The following is a 16,845-nucleotide window of genomic DNA, read 5'->3' as shown; positions in this document are numbered from 1 at the left end:
AGCCTTCAACCTGGGGCCACCACAACCCCACTGGTGCCCACACACATGGTCAGGAGGCCAGCAGGTGGAACGAGGGACTCCCACCCCTCATGGAAATGTGTCTGCCCCTTCCCCAGGCCCCAGCCACTGGCTCCATCGTGGCCCTTGGCAGATGGTTGGCCTGCTGGGTTTCTGGGCCAAGGCTCCACCCTGAACATACCTGCATATACAGGTGTGCCCGCCTTCCCCTCACCCAGCTGTGCATGCAGGTACTGGGGCTGGGAGTGTTCAGAACAGACAGTGACCCACAGGGAGAAGTGGGAAGGAGCAGCATGAATGTCCTGTCTGGGACCCGGGAATCCCACCTGGGCCGGGTGGTGTCAGCTTTGAGGAGCTGGCATTGGCTAGTGCTGGCCCTGGGCAGCAGGGATGGGACACGGGCAGGAGCGTGTGGTCTGAGGAACAGGAAATGGCCTGGGAGCACACTCTCTAGCTCTGAGGCTGGGGTGGGGCTGAGAAGGTGGGCACCTGGGAGGGGCTGAGGCCTATCTTCCCTGCCCGCCCAGGCCCGCGTCTGTGAACACTCTCAGCCACACAGAGATGGAAGTTCCTAGAAAACACTCGGACATGTGTGGCATCAAATGTCTCACATCCTTTCTTGTCCCTTGTAAAGTGAGACGACGGTCATTTCTGTGGGAACTGTCTCGGGCCGTTTCCCGGGCTGCGAGGCGGAGGAAGAGCAGAGAACAGACGGAAGACCAGGGCTGCTGGCGTCTTTATTGTTCAGGGCAGAGAGTGGGAGGGGGGAGCATACACAGCCACGTTGCAGTCACTGAGCTTGTTAAAAATATCTCAATAAATAAAACAAATAAGCAACATATACACTGAAACGGAAAATATAAAAAACTGGTTACTGAGCGAATGGTGGAGAGAGAAGGAGCAGGGGGCGGAGCTCCAGGTTGCTGGGAACGGCATGCAGGGCGGGGCGGGCGCAGGGTCTCTCTCTGAGAGCCTCGGCCCAGTTTCGATCGAAGGGTACAGGGGTACATTTCTGTTTTATTAAAAAAATATACATTACACAAAGGTACTCGGAGGGAAATACAAATCCAAAATCCAAATCCTCATAAATGTGTTCCTGACTCTAGAGGTCTCCAGAAAAACATACCCCCTCCCGCCCCAAAAAAAACAACCAAGAAGAAAAATCCAAACATGGCAAAGGTGACAGTGAGCACGTCACCGGCAAGAAGGACCGTGAGTGCCACTTGCTCTGTGGGACCGTCTCTGGGGCAGAGGGTGCCGGGCGGGTCTTCGTCCGGCGCTGTCGCCGGCCCCTTGTCTGGGGCCTTGCTGGAGAGGAGAGTGGGCGGCTTCCTTGAGGTTGTTCAGGTTTCAGAATTCCAGGCTTGGACGCATCCCCATTCCTCAGGCACCTCAGCCCCACGGACAGTCTGGAAGACAAGGAGGAGGGCGAGTGAGACACCATCACCTCCCTCGGTTCCTATCTCCCACTGAGGGGCCCGGACAGGACGGGACACACCTATGCCTAGTTAGGGCCACCAGGCATCTGCAAACTGCTGACCTGCACCAGGGGCCCAGGCCAAGCACTGTCTCCCACCAACAGCCTCAGCTCCTGCACCCACTGAAGGGTTCTCCCCTGCAGGCTCTGCAGGCTCCCCGACGACGTGAGACTGTGAGGTGGGCCAGCCAGTGAGGGGGAGGCGAGGGGGAGGTGAGATGACTGTGGCCCCTGGCCTGTCGCCTGCTGTTGGGGGCTGCAGGCTGACCACCCAGTCCAGCCAGCCTGTGTCCAACCCTGCTGTGTACCATCATTGCTCCCGGGGCCTGAGCTTAGTAGGGGTCCTCCAAGCCTGGCCTGTGAGCCCTCTGGGGTGAAGTGCCCACCCTCAGGCTGGAGTACACGGCACTCATTCTGGGACTGGGACACACGCAAGACCCCAAAGGAGGCGGCCCATTCATGGGGATCCTGAGGCCCTCTCTGCACGGGGCCACGCTGGCTCGGGGTGACCCAATGCGAGGTGTGCATGCCCTCACCCAGAGGATCTAAGTACCCACAGGTCTGCAGAGTGGCTAGGTTGGGGGCGGGGGGCAGAGGAGGGAGACAGACCTTTCTGAGGAGTTTGCTGGGGAGAGAGGTGGCAGGGCAAGAAGTCAAGGAGAGGCACCCCAGGTCCTAGGAGGAGATGTGTAAAGATATGGTGACGGGCGACGCCTCAGCGGTGCGTGTGTGAGTGTGTGAATGTGAGTGTGTGTGTGTGTGTGTGTGTGTCAGTGTGAATGTATCATTGTATGAGTATGTGTGTCTGTGTGTGAATGTGTCAATGAGTGTGTCAGTGTGTCAGTGTCAATGTGTATCAGTGTGTCAGTGTGTGTCCCTGTGAGTGTGTGTGTGTGTCAGTGTATCAGTGTGAGTGCGTCAGCTTCTGTCAGTGTGTCAGTGTGCGACCATGTGAATGTGTGAGTCAGTATAAGTGGGTCAGTGTGTCAGTGTGTGTCAGTGTGAGTGTATCAGTGTGAGTGTGTCAATGTGGTCAGTGTGATTGTGTCAGTGTGTGTCAGCGTGAGTGTATCAGGGTGAGTGTGTCAGTGTGAGAGTATCATTGTGAGCGTGTCAGTGTGTCAGTGTGAGTGTGTCAGTGTGTGTGTGTCAGTGTGTGTCAGTGTGTGTCAGTGTGAGTGTGTCCGTGTGTGTCCTTGAGTGTCAATATGAGTGTCAGTGTGTGTCAGTGTGAGTGTGTCAATGTGAGTGTCAGTGTGTGTCAGTGTGAGTGTGTCAGTGTGAGTGTGTCCGTGTGTGTCCGTGAGTGTCAATGTGAGTGTCAGTGTGTGTCAGTGTGAGTGTGTCAGTGTGAATGTGTCCGTGTGTATCAGTGTGAGTGTCACCCTGACCCGGATGTTTTTGGCTGAGGGCAGCAGGTGGGTGCGCTTCCTCCCACAGAACCCCGAGCTCCAGACTGCCCCCTCAGGGAGGTCTAGAACCTTTGCTGAATGAAGACAAAAGTCGAAGAGGTTCAGACATCTTCTCTAGACCTCGAGAGCACGCGCGCGCGCACACACACACACACACACACACACACACGCTGCCTTTTCCCGGTTCAGAGCGCTCTGCATCTGAAGCCTTTGTAAGTGGCCCTGGGCAGGGAGTCCGGGCGCTCCTGGAGAATGTGGTTGTAATTAGACAATCAGTGGGGGGCCGGAGAAGCCTGGGAGGAACCCTTCCCGGTGGGCGGGCGTCACCAGGTTGCTGCTCTCTGAACTGTCCGCCCTCCACGGGGAAATGCAGGCTCGCGAAGAGCCAGAGGTGCCGAGCCAGCCCCACGCAGCGGCGCAGGGCCCGGGCGGCAGGTTCGTTTTTCTCCCTGACGGACAGCCTGGGGCCCGGCCCCTCGATGTCACCCTGACCCCGGCCATGTCTGCTGACATGGACAGCGCTCTCAGCACAAATGTGAACCATCTGGGCCCAGGCCGCCTCCCGCGCAGACAGCCACCTGAAACCCTGTGTGCGTGTGCGTGTCCCCGTCTGCCTGACAGCCCAGGAGGGGGCGGCGGATGAGCTGGAGCCTTTACCTCCCCCACACAGAGTCTTACTCAACTCCGCATCCCCGGACCTGACAAGGGAGTGAAACATCAATTACATTCTCCAGAAAGGGAGCAGGGCTGGGCTTATGGGGAAAAGGTTTCCTCTGAGACTTTCCACGCATCCACCCCTTCACCCATCTACCTATCCAACCGGTCACCCAGGTTCCTATACCGTCCCCCCGCTCCCTCCATCGCTCTCCCCTTCCTCCCATCCACCCATCTTTCCAACAGGTACTGAGCATCTGTGCCTGTGCGCCAGGAATGCCATTGGTTGTTAATTTAAAGGCTCAGCCACACGCCCAAGGCCTAGCAGGGGAGAAGAACATGCAGGGAAGCAGCTAGGACACAGGCAGGCAGGGACAACGTTTAAAAGAAAGTACAGGTGAGACCCTGCGACCAGAAAGGAAAGGGTTACAGCACCTTGGACTTCATTGGACTGTCAAGAGAAGCAGGCGGGCCCTGGCCAGTTTTCTCAGTGGTTCGGGCATCGGTCCTCAGACCAAAAGATCTTGGGTTTGATTCCTGGTCTAGGGCATGTACCTGAGTTGTGGGTTCACTCCTGCCCCCAGTGGGGTGCGTGCGGGAGGCAGCTAGTCAATGTGTCTCTCACATGCCTCTCTCTCTCTCTCTCTCTCTCTCTCTCTCTCTCCCTTCCCTCCCTTCCCCTCTCTCTGAAAAGCAATGGGAAAACTATCCTCAGGAGAGAAAGAGAGAGAGAGAGAGAGAGAGAGAGAGAGAGAGAGAGAGAGAGAGAGAGAGAGAGAGAGAGGCACTTAGCACCATGGGCAGCGCCGTGCAGTCTTGGCCTCGTGACCTCGCTGGCCTGAGACTCACATGGCAGTGGCCCCTGTCTGACTCCTTCAAAACGGGCACAGGGGCCCACAGAGAGAGACCAGAGTGTCTTATAGATTAGGGACCCCTTCCCCAGGGAGGGACCGGGGACAAAGTAGCTGGGGCACAGCCGTTGGAGGCGCCTTGTAGAAACGAAGTAATCTCACAAGGCCCGTTGCTGCTTGTCTTACGTCTCCCCGGGTAGGAAAGTTTGCCCTTTGTCCATTGCTCCTCAGGCCCACCTCAGTGCTTCCCGAGAAAGGCTGGGTAAGCAGGATGCCCTCATCCCACCCACAAAGCTCCCTGAACACTCCGCGGTGATGGGCGCCTGCTGAGCCTGCAGGAAACGCCCTAGAGGCTGCCGCGCTGCTCAGCTTCGAGGTGACCGGTATCCAGGACCAGTGGCTCCGATGCATTTAGTGACTCTGAGGAGGGCGGCTCTGAGGCCGGCACCGGTGTGTCCACTGGGAACTGTGTCCATGTGTGCTGGCGCTACCGAGCTCCTGAGCTCTCTGCACCCTCTGCTTCTGCCACTGGCCTGTGCTTACCCACCTACCTACCACCTACGCCCCCGTGTGGGCCCTGCACACGGGGCCTGGGTTGGCGGGCAGGGTGAGAGCAGGCAAGGACAGGCTGTCCCTGTCCCCTGGCCCCACAGCTCAGGCCGTGACCCCAGCTCCCGCCATCCGTGCGTGAGAAAGAGGCGTCCTGTGTGCAAGGGCCATGTTTACGATGCCAAGGCTGCTTTTCTATGGCTCCCTGGTGGCTTGCAGCAGAATCTTGGCCTTGCCCCTGCGGGGAAGGAGAGCTTCACACCCACTTGGAAGCTGGTCTCTCTCTCCCTCTCTCTCTCCCTCTCTCTCTCTCTCTCTCTCTCTCTCTCTCTCTCTCTCTTTCTCTCTCCCTTGGGCTGGGCTTCGGCTTCAGTGAGTCAGGCTGACTGTGCCTGGGACGGCCTGTCTGTCAAGGAGGAGTCAGCCTGAGAACAGCCGGGAGAGGCAGCTTGCCTCTGGGGGACCAGAGGGTCTCCTCTCCTTGGTGCCGAGCAGCGTCCCTGCCTTGGAGAGACCCGGCCCCACCCGAGGCGTCCCGCCTTCCTGCCTTCCTCCGGGCCAGGCTCCCTCTGTGAGTCACAGGCGCTGCAAATGGGTTCCGAGATAGCGAGGCTGCAGTCCTGAGTAAGCAGACGGCAGGGGAGCCGCCGCTTCCCCGACGCGGCCTCCAAACCCCGCACTCCGTCCACCGGCGAGCTGCTTCTCCAGGTGCCGCTAAATTCAGCTCCACGTTCAGCTCACGGGTGGCAGCGGGCGGGATAAGCAGCCACCCTGTGGGCTGACGTCAGCAGGTGGCGCAGGAAGTGCCTTTGAAGACCTCCCATCGGATGACGAGGTTTCAGAGACCAGTTGGTGGTGACTTACCCCTGGTCACCAGGCTGGGGTGGAGTCACCCCAGAACACAGGTCAGCTGGCCCTGGGGGGTCTGAATGCCTCCTCCCCAATGACTGTCTTCACTCCCACAGCACCTGCCACACAGCACCACGCCAGGGCCTGACCTCCCACAGCACCTGCCACACAGTGCCACACAGTGCCACGCCACACAGCACCACGCCAGGGCCCTCACCTGCCACAGCAAACAAATGAGAAGACACCCTGCTCTCGGGGACAGCAGGGTTGGCTCAAGAGATCCAAGGTTGGCGAGGCCGGCGCTGTCCTCACCCCAGTCACAGTCACGTACCCTAACAAGGACGGGATGTGTTCTAATGATGCTACAGTAAGTTTCACAATAGCTACGACTATTTCGCTGTAAAATGTGTATCATCAACATGAGTGACTATGGCACAACGTGACGTTCGCATGAGGGCATAGAAAGGTGCATGACAGAAGCACAGAGGAGGACCAGTTACGTGTCCAGGGGCTGGGAGAGCTCTATGCAGGCTGGGGTGGGAGGCACAGGGCACATGTAAGGTGGGTTGGAGGAAGGTTAGGATTGGGGGGTAACGGGAGCACTGTCTCCCAGGAGAGCCAGAACCTGGCAGGACCCCACAAGACAACCGAGGCCGTGAAAAGAGGGAGGGGCTCTGGCCGGCTCGGGGCTGCTCTGCAGAGATAGCTGTGGGCGCACCCAGGGCCACCAGGGGGCCGAGGACCCGTGGGCCTTGGGCAGGGCGGCCCCGGCTGAGGTCCAGGAGAAAGGGGCCGAGGGCCTCAGGAAGGCAACAGCATGCTGGAGGATCAGCTGCAGTGGCCGAGGGGCCCGGCTGGGGCAACGCAGGGGTCGTGACCCCAGGAACAGAAAGGGACAAGAGAGAAGGTGCTTTGGGGGGCATAACAAGAGCCTTGCTGGCGGGGCGGGTTGTCAGTGTTTTCAGGATGCCAGCAGCAGGATGCACAGCGCAGGCCCCAGAGGAGGGCGAGGCTTCAGAGGCAGCTTGTGAGGGAGACTGATATACTGCCACTGTTCCTCTTCTCCCCCCCTTCCCCCCGGCAGAACTGGGGGTAGAGACATTCAGGGGCACCAGAGGAAGAGGATGTTGGGAAGGCTACCTACAGTCAGTGGAGGGGCACTTGCAGAGCTGGCTGGCAGTGCCCCCTGCTGGAGGGAGGACCGCCCTCAGAGAGGACAGACAGGACCTGGACTGGGCAATGAGGAGTCTCCGGGCTGCATCCGGAAGGCCTGGGCCCCTCGGGAACAGTCTTCCGTACGTACGGAGAGACAGCGAGGGTGCCAGGAGCTGGGACTGATGGTGGCCCACGCCTCCCACCCTGCGTGCCAGGCCCCATGGGCTTTATACGGGATTCACTGCAGGCTCTCCAAAACCTCCTGCAGGAGGCACCCTCACCTCCCTCATGTTCAGCAAGGACACACCAAGCTCGGGGAGGGGCAGGCTTCTCGGCAACACAGCAGGGGGCAACGAGATGGGCATTAGCCCCAGGCCCCTGGTCTGAAGCAGGCCACCCATCTCTCCTGGGGGCACAGAGTCTGCAATGTGTGGAAGGACCGCTCTGAGACCATTTCCTGTGAACGATGGAAAGGGAGTAGGAAATTGTTCTCTGCAGTGCTCTGAGGACCAGCACTCCATCAAGGCCTCCAGCTTTAGTTCCCGAAAGGAGCCTCAAAAAGGTAAGCATGTTTTACAATTCAAAACGGCTTACAGAAACAACTACACCTGCCTCTATTTGAGGAGGCACTCCTTTGTTCGAATGACCCAGATAAAACACGCTACTTCTGGAATATTTGCGTATGTCCATGCATATTCAGAAGAATGCAGACACCTGACCGAGCTTTGGAAAGAATCCTGCCAGGATCCACTTCCCAGCCCCAGAGATCCCTGGGAATCCTGGTGGCAGCAGGCGCTTGAGGCGTGGTTGGTTTAGAAAAGCCAGCAGCGCCATGGGCCCTGGTGTGGTGGAGGGTCTGCTTCTAGGCACTGCGATACCCCAGCTCTTGGGTGGCTGGGGGCTTGGCCAGCCCACCCCTTTGGCAATAAGGACCAGGCCCATCCTTCCCAAGCTCTGGATTGTTACTTTCAGCCCATTCATACTCTCAAACTTGTGACTAAGACTGTTCTCCGTTGGGAAACATGTCATACATAGCAATCAGCTATCTCGCACTCAGGCTCTGCCCAGTTCCGGTAAAATTGGCTCCAAGGAACATGACTGGATGAAAGAACGACCCTGCCCAACAGGCGGGTAGTCAGTGTCCCGGCCAGGAAAGGACCAGCTATCCTGGTGGTGGCCTGGCAGGTGCTCATTTGGAGCCACGGCCCTGGGGTCCCGAGGGCAGCGGTGCAAGTCTGAGGATGGGCGCCAAGGGCACAGGGGACACCCTCCACCTGAGGACGTAAGTCAGAATGGGCATGATGACCAACAAGAGCTGCAGAAGAATGGAGAAATGATTGAATTGACAGGCCAGCGGAAGAGGAATGGACAAATGGCCCATGAACAAACCTTGCTGGTAAATTTCAGCGGTCCCCCCTCCCACCCTTGCACTAGAGACACCTTAGTCTGATTCTCCTGCTGATTCAGACAGAGGACACCCTGATGAGCTCCAGTGAACAAGCACGCCGGCTGTCTAGGGCCGATGTGGAGAGGGAGAGGCAGCACAGACTCTGAGGACAGTGAGGCTTCCAGGATGGGCCATTCCTTCCGGGAAGCGTGCAGGCACCTCTCCTCCAGGCCCCAGCACTCCCACGGCGAGAAGCCATCAGCCAGCCAAGCCGAGCCCCAAACTTTGAACTCCCATCTTGTCTTTTCTCTGGCCCTCCTTCCTGCGGGCGGGGCGAGGTGGTCCTAGATCAGCCAGGGGAAGGGTGTCTGAAGACTGCTCCCTCACCCACCAACTCAGCCCCCAGAGGACCTCAAACACCTGGGAGTCCCCAGGGCTCGCGGACAGCAGACACAGAAGTCGAGGCCAGCCTCCAGACCTGCACAGTTATGCTAGTGAGACCCGAGTTGTTACTGAGAAGAATGCTGCAGAGGTGCCCCCTGGCCTACAGGCAAGACTCCACAGCAGGAAGGCCCCCTGTGGTGTTAACAGGGAGACCCCGTCAACCGTGGGGGCCTCCCAGAAGTCCCTGCCCTCTGACGATTGGGTGAACCATGCTCACCTTAAAGCAGAGGGGGCTGGTGTCGCCTCTGGAAAATGGGTTAGATATTTTCTCCCCGAAGGAATGTCCATCAGATGCTTCCCCAAAAGGAACTTGTACCTCCCAGCATCTTGCTTTGGAGATTGGAGCTTCTAATTTCATGAGACACAAATGCAAGCAAACCGAGCGCATCCTTTGTCTGCACTGAATCTAGCAGGATCTGTGAGGAGGTGGGCTGCGGCACCAGTGACCTCCTCCCTCTGCACGCGTGTCCCCTGCCTGTGTGTGAGCCTGTGCTGTGGCATCGGAGAGGACTCCGCTGGCCTGCTGGCCTGACTCCGATGGGCTGAATGGCTTCATCTGGGGAGGGCGGGTCCCCGGGTGCAGATGCTCCCTGGACTCCCCTCAGCTGTGACCGCCACTCGAGAGTTTAGGGTAATACTCTCGCCCTAGACGGCAGGCGCAGGCGCAGCCCCAGGACCAAGTAAAGAGACAGAACTGTGCTCGTTTTTGCTCAATTTAAAAAGGTTCAATATTCCTGGGTTAAAACCCCACATTTGCAAATTACATTTTATTTAAAAGAATCTTATGGAATTTATTTTGTATTCAATTGTTTTTGAATAATAGAAAAAACAACAACACCTGAATCACTGAGTGTTTCCTAAACAGCGAGTTCTTACAGAAAGGGGCATGCTGAGGAGTGATGTGCGAACTCACATTCCACAGGAGCCCGGGGGGACCTCTCCCAGGCCGCGTGGCTTGCGGGGGGACTCATCTGTGTCACCGGCCTGTGACTCATGGGCTCTCAGCTCCTCCCCGCTGAGGACTGTGGGAGCAACGCCTCTGAAAACAAACAAACCGTTCCCCGGGGGCAGGTGTCATGCCAGGAGGTGCTGACATGTGCCGGCTCCAGGCTTTGCTGCAGGGGCTGATGCCCTGGCCAGATGCTGGGACATCTTGCAGATCTGTGGCCAGTGTCTGAGCCACTGCTGGTCCTTCTCTCATCTATGAGATGGGCTGGTCCTCGCTGCCCGGCAGGCAAGAGGGGACCTGCACAAGGGAGGTGCTCACTCAGCGTTAGGGAGTCAGCAGTGAACACTCAGGCTCAGCAGCCATCAGCAGTGTGGCTGCCGGTGGGAGCAGGACCAGACCCTGCTCTGTGCCATACTGACAGACTTCACTGGGTTTGGGTGACTTCTACGCTGCAGTTTAAAGAGCTCACGTGGCCTGATTTTATGATATAAATACAAACAGTTTTCTTTAAAATGCAACTGCTCCACCACAAATGTCTGTCATTCCTGGGTGCGCACTCAGGAAACACAGGGTGGGCACAGCAGGACAGGTGGGCCGTGCCTTGGGTGTTTATGGATACTTGGTATTTGTATTTTATATACATAGTGTACACGTGTGTGTGCATATATCAAACACCATGTGTTACACATATGACTATACATACACATATACCACCACCACCACCACCACCCCCACACACACATTCTTGTCACCTTTCGTCTGCTCATTCTTCTTGCTCGTTTCTGCTCCACACAGTCACTCAGGACTCAGGCTGGCAGAGGCCCCACTGGCTTGGGACACACGCCCGGGGAAGATCACCTGAAACCCTCCCACAGAAGCTTTCTTGCTGCTGGGAATATGGGCTGAGGGCAGGCCTCTTGCTGACCACACAGGCGACCCACACCCCTCCTGCCTGCCCTCTGACCTGTGTCACCCGTCACCCGTGGACTGAAGGTGTTCCACACCAAGAAGGCGGACTGGAGCAACCCCACACAACACCCGGGCCCAGAGAACCATCCACGGGCCCGCATTCCCAGTTACGAGCCGGGGGAACCCAGGGCTGGATGACGGATTGCCACCTACATGGCAGTTATCTGTATCCCGTGGCATCATCTGAGTCAAAACTGAATTCTCCTCCAGACCTTGTAGTAGGGACTGGAGAACCGTGAGTGAAAACGCTGTAGTGAAACAATGGATGCGGAAAGAAACCACCTGCTCCCCATGGAGTGTAGCTTGAGTTCCAGGCATTTCAGTAGTTGAGCTTAAGACATAATTAACACTAAGTAAAGCCATGGCCTTGAATAGTCACAGGGCGCAGCGGTCAAAGTCCCTTCTCGAGCAGCAGGGACTCCGACCCCCGAGGAGGTCCTGGCGGGCAGTGAACGGGGGAGCTGACCTGCTGGTCTTTGGAATAAGGTCCACTCACACTCGTGTCTTAGTGGGGAAGGCACTGGTAAGCTGAGGCCACAGACACACTTCCCAGGTATGGGAAGCATCAGGGCTCCCTTTTGGAAATGACCCTGCAGCGTCCCAGTGACACGCCTCCCCCATCCCCTCACCCCCCCCCCCCCCCCCGGGCTGTGCAGGGCATTTACCCTGTGGTTTGCAGGACACCAGGTGATCTCCATGGTGAGCTGTTACCATCGCCCTCAGTACCACCACACGGATCTCACCTGCTCCACCGGCACCAGCCCACAAGACCTAGGAGGGGCAGTGCCCAGTCTAGACGCCACAGACACTAAGGATGCCAGAGAGGCAGGGTAGGAAATTCATTACTCGGCTGTGCTCTTCCCTCGGACAAACGTGCACAATATACCCGAGGAGACCAGCTTTTCAGTCTCCCCCTGTCTGCCTGAGCTACACAGAACAGACCTGGGCAGGGCACTGGGAGGGCGGGGATGGGGCCGAGAGCCCAAGGCCGGGGGGAGGGACCTTACCACCCAGCAGCGTGCCCTCCGACATCCTGCCTGGCAGGCCGAACTGCAGACCAGAAAGGCGGGGGAGCCGCACGGGGACACGGCTTCTCTGCTGTCCGCCGCTCGGAAGGGGAAAGCTGAGAGGCTCGGGAGGCTGAGGAAGGTTCTGATGGCCAGGACGGCCCCCGGATGTGCTGAGTCTCTCAGGTGGCCTGTCTCCATGTGTGTTCTGCAGGAAGGCCCCACACAGGGACGCCTTCCTCCACGGAGAAGACCAGCTGCTGAAGGCCCTGCCTGCATCACGCCTCCCAGGGGAGCTGGCCTGGCTGTGATGGTGAACTTGGGAGGAGCAGTGTGCTGGACTCAGCCCTGGCATCTTCCCCGGAGGGAGATCTGGGGGAAGTCTGGGGAGAGGGGACTTGGTCCAGCACTGGCGTGAGTCTGCTTGACCGGCACCTCTATCTCAGTCTCCAGCTCTAATACAGGTCATGCTCCAATCGACCTCAGCCTTGTCTCACGTCTCAGCACCCAGGCAGGGACCAGGTGCTGTGCACACCCTCCACCCTCAGCCCTGCCTGGTGGCAGGTGTGAGCCTGTTCACTGATCTCACCCCTGCCTGGGGGCTCCATCTGGACACCTGAGGCGTGGCCAGGCAAAGGAGGGGAGCACCTTCAGGACTCCACTTTGAGAACCTGCCCTCCAGTGTGAGGCTCTTGGCTGAGACAGGTGCCTTCAGGCCAGGTTAATAAGTCCCTGTGCCACCTGCTGGCTGAGTGATCTTGGTCACGGCTCCTCCTCAAACTGGACTCTCCCAGGGAGAAGTGGGGGACAGGGCTCAGGGGTCTCCATGGTCTTGGGGAGGGGTGGGGGCTCATAACTTTTTAGAATCCCAAGATCTGAGAGCTCGCCCACACCTTCTGTCTGGGGTGCAGCTGGCATCTGACAAATCTTCAAGAACCGGGGAAAGATGTGAGACCCGTTTCCCCAGGACATGCCCGGCACCGTGTGTCCTCAGTCCTTCGTGGGAAGGGCCTGCTTTGTTGGAGAGAGTTCTGAAGGGAACAGAAGGCTGGAAGGTATTCAGACCGACCCCAGGGAGGGCCGCCAGTGGTTAATGCCTCCCCCCCTGCGACAGACTGAAACCGAACTTCTCTCTGCTCCTGGCCTCACCGAGTGGCTCTTATGGGCCTCAGTTCCTGAAGGCTTTTGCAAATCCCAAGCAGGGGAGGGCCGCGGTCCTGAGCTGGGAAACCAACGCCCAGAACCTCGTAGCTCTGCATTCCTGAAAGCCGCCTCCCTTCCCAGGAGGCAGTCTCCTCATCACAGGCCTCTCTGTCGCCTGGAGCTGGGACACAGCTCATCCCACCCTCTGTGCGCTCGGCTCCTCCCTGGCCAGACTTCCAGAAAACTCTTCCGCTCTGGTGCTGGATGCTGTCCCTGCTCCGTCTTCGAAGTCCTCCTCCTCCTCCTCCTCCTCCTCCTCCTCCTCCTCCTCCTCCTCCTCCCAGCTGTGAAGACCGCTGAGGGGCAGAGGGCGGGCTGGCCCCTCTGCTCCCTCAGCTGCTGCGTCCTGTCCCTTCTCCCTCCGTATGTTTCTCTCCTTATTTTTTCCTGCTTAATGTCGTGAGCCAGCCCCGCTCCTCGGAGAGTAGCAGCTGCAGAAACGAGCTCGAGTGGATTTCAAATCAGCAAAGAGTTTTAAAATGAGTAACGTGGCGAAGGCCCCGTCTCCACCGAGGCAGGGCTGTGCCGGCCCACGGTGCTCCGGGTCTCGAGCTTCACAGGGGATACCACGGAGGAAACAGTCTCCAGACCCGTTCTCGTAACAGACCAGGCTCCCACAGCCGCTGTGCTTCCTCCGAGGCCCCTCCGGAGCGCAGGAGGGAGGACAGAGCATAAAAGGGAGGTCCAACACGCACAAGCCTGGCTGGGGCCTCCAGGAGAACCAGCAGGAACACGGAGGTGGGAGGGCCATGGGGGGACATGGTCATGTCCATCCCGGCAGAAGCCCTCCTGTCCCTTCCCTCTGGGGCCATGCTGACCAGAGGGGGTCCAGCCTTGGGGTTCAATGTCTCAGGATGGGACGACCGTGTGCACTCGGGGCAGCTCTGACGGATAGACGTTCTGCTCACACGTCTCGGGCTCTGCTCCTGGGGCTGCACTTGCAGGACCACCCCAGCGCCCATGGCCGGTCACACATGAGGTAAAGATGTCAGGAGCTGCCTTCCCGCCCAGCAGGGCACAGGCATTTGGCACCTGGGAGCCTGGCTCTCGGCAGAGCTCTGCCCATCTGGGCGCACACCTGGACCGGGTCTACCTGTCCCTGAGCTGCCGTCGCTGCTGCCCTGGCTCTGAGCAGCCAGGACGGTCACGGGCATCTGAAGGGCTCCTCCGAACGTATCCTCTGCTTTGCAGAGAGAAGCGTTGGTCTCAGTGGAGCCCTGGAATGGAGTTATCCCGCACAGGGCTCAAGCACACGCTCCCAGCCAGCTCCCTCACCACGGGACAAGATGGATGTGTGAGTGACAAACTAATTTGCTCCTTTCAAGGAGCTTTCCTCATGAACTTAAGTGTTTTCACAGATCATTAACTCCGTGGCCAGAGGCCTGAGCAAGGAGGAAGCTGAGCTGAAGTGCCGATGGCTTCCGTCTCCGAAGACCAATCGGAGACTGGACCGAGCGGCTCTGAAATTGTAATAACGTGAGTCAGCGTTAGCCCAAATTAAATTCGCACATGCGAGGCGGGCACACTGGCACCGGGAGGACACGGCGCCTGCGTTTCTGCTCAGCCCCAGCACGGACGTGGAGAGCTGATGTGCAATACAGCTGCCATCCCGGTTACCCCCGGGGAGGAGGCCACGGAGGCGCCGGCCGGAGCAAGGCCCGGGCTCCCACTCTCAGAGGCACTGAGCTGCTGAGCTCCTCAAGACAGTGCCTGTGGGCTTGGGGGACCTGGGCGGCCGCTGCACGGGAAAGGGAAGCATTGAGGCTTGGTGTGTGAACCGAGACTCGGAGCTGGGCCTGGGCTTACATCCTGACTTGCTGTGTGCCCCTAAGCAAGACTGTGCGTGTGTGTTTATGTGGATGGTGGGTGTTACCCCCTCCTTCTCCCTGTGTGCCGGGAGCTGGGAGGCTCCCCAGCAAGCATTCTCTTACATACACCTCACAGACGCACAACTCCCCTGCTGCTTGCACAGGGTGCAGACGGGCTGTGCTCAGACCTCGCTGCTGAGGGTACTCGGCTGAGATGGGGCACACTCACTTCCGGGAGAGGGAGCCGCCCAGCTCAGGGACAGAGTGCAGCCCTGGCAGAAGCCGGCCAGGAATTCTCCTTGCTGCTGGAGTCCAGGTCGCTGTGCCTGAGCGCATGAATGAATGAATGAATGAATGAGCGGGGGTATGGGACTCACTCTGCTCTCCAAGAACCCCCTATTAGATGACATACACACACTCAGCCAGGGCTCACTGGAAAGAGGTGACAGCAGTGCCCACTGCTCATCTGATTAATAATAATTTTATTAATGACAACAGTGATGAACCCTTTCTCCCCACGCCCTAGCATGCTGGTGGCCCCAGGCTCTGATCAAAGTCAGAGGCTGCTTGCCCACGGGGCACACGCCCTCCTGGAGGACTGCACGCCCTACCCCAGGGCCTTGAGTCACCAGTCTGTCTCCAACGTGGAGACCTCTGTGGCCACTAGCAGGCCCTCCACCAACAAGAGCCACATTCAAGGTCGTCACTGCTCCTCCCTCCGTGGGGAACGGTCTCTTACCTCCAGTGCTTGGTCGAGTGTCACCTGCCTTAGGAAGCCCTACCTGACCCTCAGCCCCTCTCCGAGTCCAGTGTGCCTCCCACAGGCACTGCCGACGGGGGCCCAGGCCACAGGGCTATGGCATGTCCACAGCCCATGAGAGTCACAGGGAGTGATTTTCAGCACAGGCCTCCCTAGCTGGGCACGTGGATGGGGAGGATGGCAGGGCAGAGAGAGAAAAACTCCAGGGGTGCTGACTGCTAATGCTCCCCTCCCCTGTGGAGAATGGCCGTGCCTATGTGTGTGTGTGTGTGTGGGCGCATGTGCGCCTGCTTATGCTGGCTAGGAGACCACATGATGCAGAATCCAAAGAGACACTTTTGAGCCAGAAGGGGCACTGTGAGTAATGAGGATCGGAGGACAGAAACAAACCTGGACAGTCCAGGGCATCTGCAGAGATGTCACCTGGTAAACCAGCAACCCTTTCTGATGCCCTGTGTCCCCCCACCCTCAGTCCCGAAGAGCCCTGACTGCTGGTCTCAACAGAGGACGTGAACTGCATATGCTCCCAGCCTGAGGGGAGCGCACAGACTCCGCAGGAGGGAGCTGGGAAGGAGTGTGCCCGCCCAGGACGGCGACCCTCCCACCTCTGCCACACACTGCCACTCGCTGTCACACGGTGAGGATTCTGCCCTAATCACGGCCTCACTCTCATTCCCTGGGTGTCTCAGCTCTCCTGCGGGACGACGTGCCTTCACTTGGCGTGTGTAGTAGGTGAATTCTCACCGTAGCCTCCAAGGTGAGCATGTAAATGAAACATTGAAAGGGAAAGTCGGCTCCTAACGGCGGTCGGTGCTGTAAGGACACCGTAACGGGGTTTCCACGTGGGAGGCCCAGTGCCCTTTCTCTCCACTACACCTGCCTCCGCCTCTGGGGCCCGGGCCTCGGGCACGTTAAACCTGGTAGTCACTATTGCCCCGGAGACACGGTTCCCTTCGAAAGGAACAAACTCCACATCACCTGGGACTGCGACTTCACCTGGAAAACAGATCAAGCTGCCACCCGCACTGCCGGCATCCCAGACAGGGGGTGCCACGTCCCTGCAGGCCAGGATCCCCAGAGGGACAGGGGGGAGACCACAGGTCCCATGGCTGAGCCAGCTCCGAGGCCCCACTCCTTGTTCCCATGATGCTCTGCAATCCGTTTGTAGTCTCGTTGCCATTTAGCGCTAGACTAGAACATTGGGGGCCACTGAAGTGTACGTGTGATTCCAAAAGGCAACTGGGGCTGTCCACAGTGTCAGGTGGGCTCCGATAAAGGGGCGTGGCCAGGTGTTTTCAGCATCTGCCGAGATGCTTATGTTTATTTTCCGTTTCAATGGTGGGTGAACTAAGT

General features: G+C 58.6%; 1 protein-coding gene across 1 annotated transcript in view; it reads right to left on the bottom strand.

The window, feature by feature from the left end:
- Nucleotides 1-736: 736 nt before the first annotated feature.
- TWIST2 (twist family bHLH transcription factor 2) overlaps nt 737-16,845 on the bottom strand; it is a 37,753-nt gene continuing 21,644 nt past the window's right edge. The window contains exon 2 of the mRNA XM_036421884.2: nt 737-1,427. The gene's annotated coding sequence lies outside the window, so the exon portion shown is untranslated. The remainder of the gene's footprint in view (nt 1,428-16,845) is intronic.

The sequence above is a fragment of the Pipistrellus kuhlii genome, unplaced genomic scaffold, assembly GCF_014108245.1.
Source record: "Pipistrellus kuhlii isolate mPipKuh1 unplaced genomic scaffold, mPipKuh1.p scaffold_m20_p_7, whole genome shotgun sequence".
NCBI classification, from domain to species: domain Eukaryota; kingdom Metazoa; phylum Chordata; class Mammalia; order Chiroptera; family Vespertilionidae; genus Pipistrellus; species Pipistrellus kuhlii.
The sequence above is the reverse complement of the archived record's forward strand: the minus strand, read 5'-3'. Positions and strand labels throughout refer to the sequence as shown.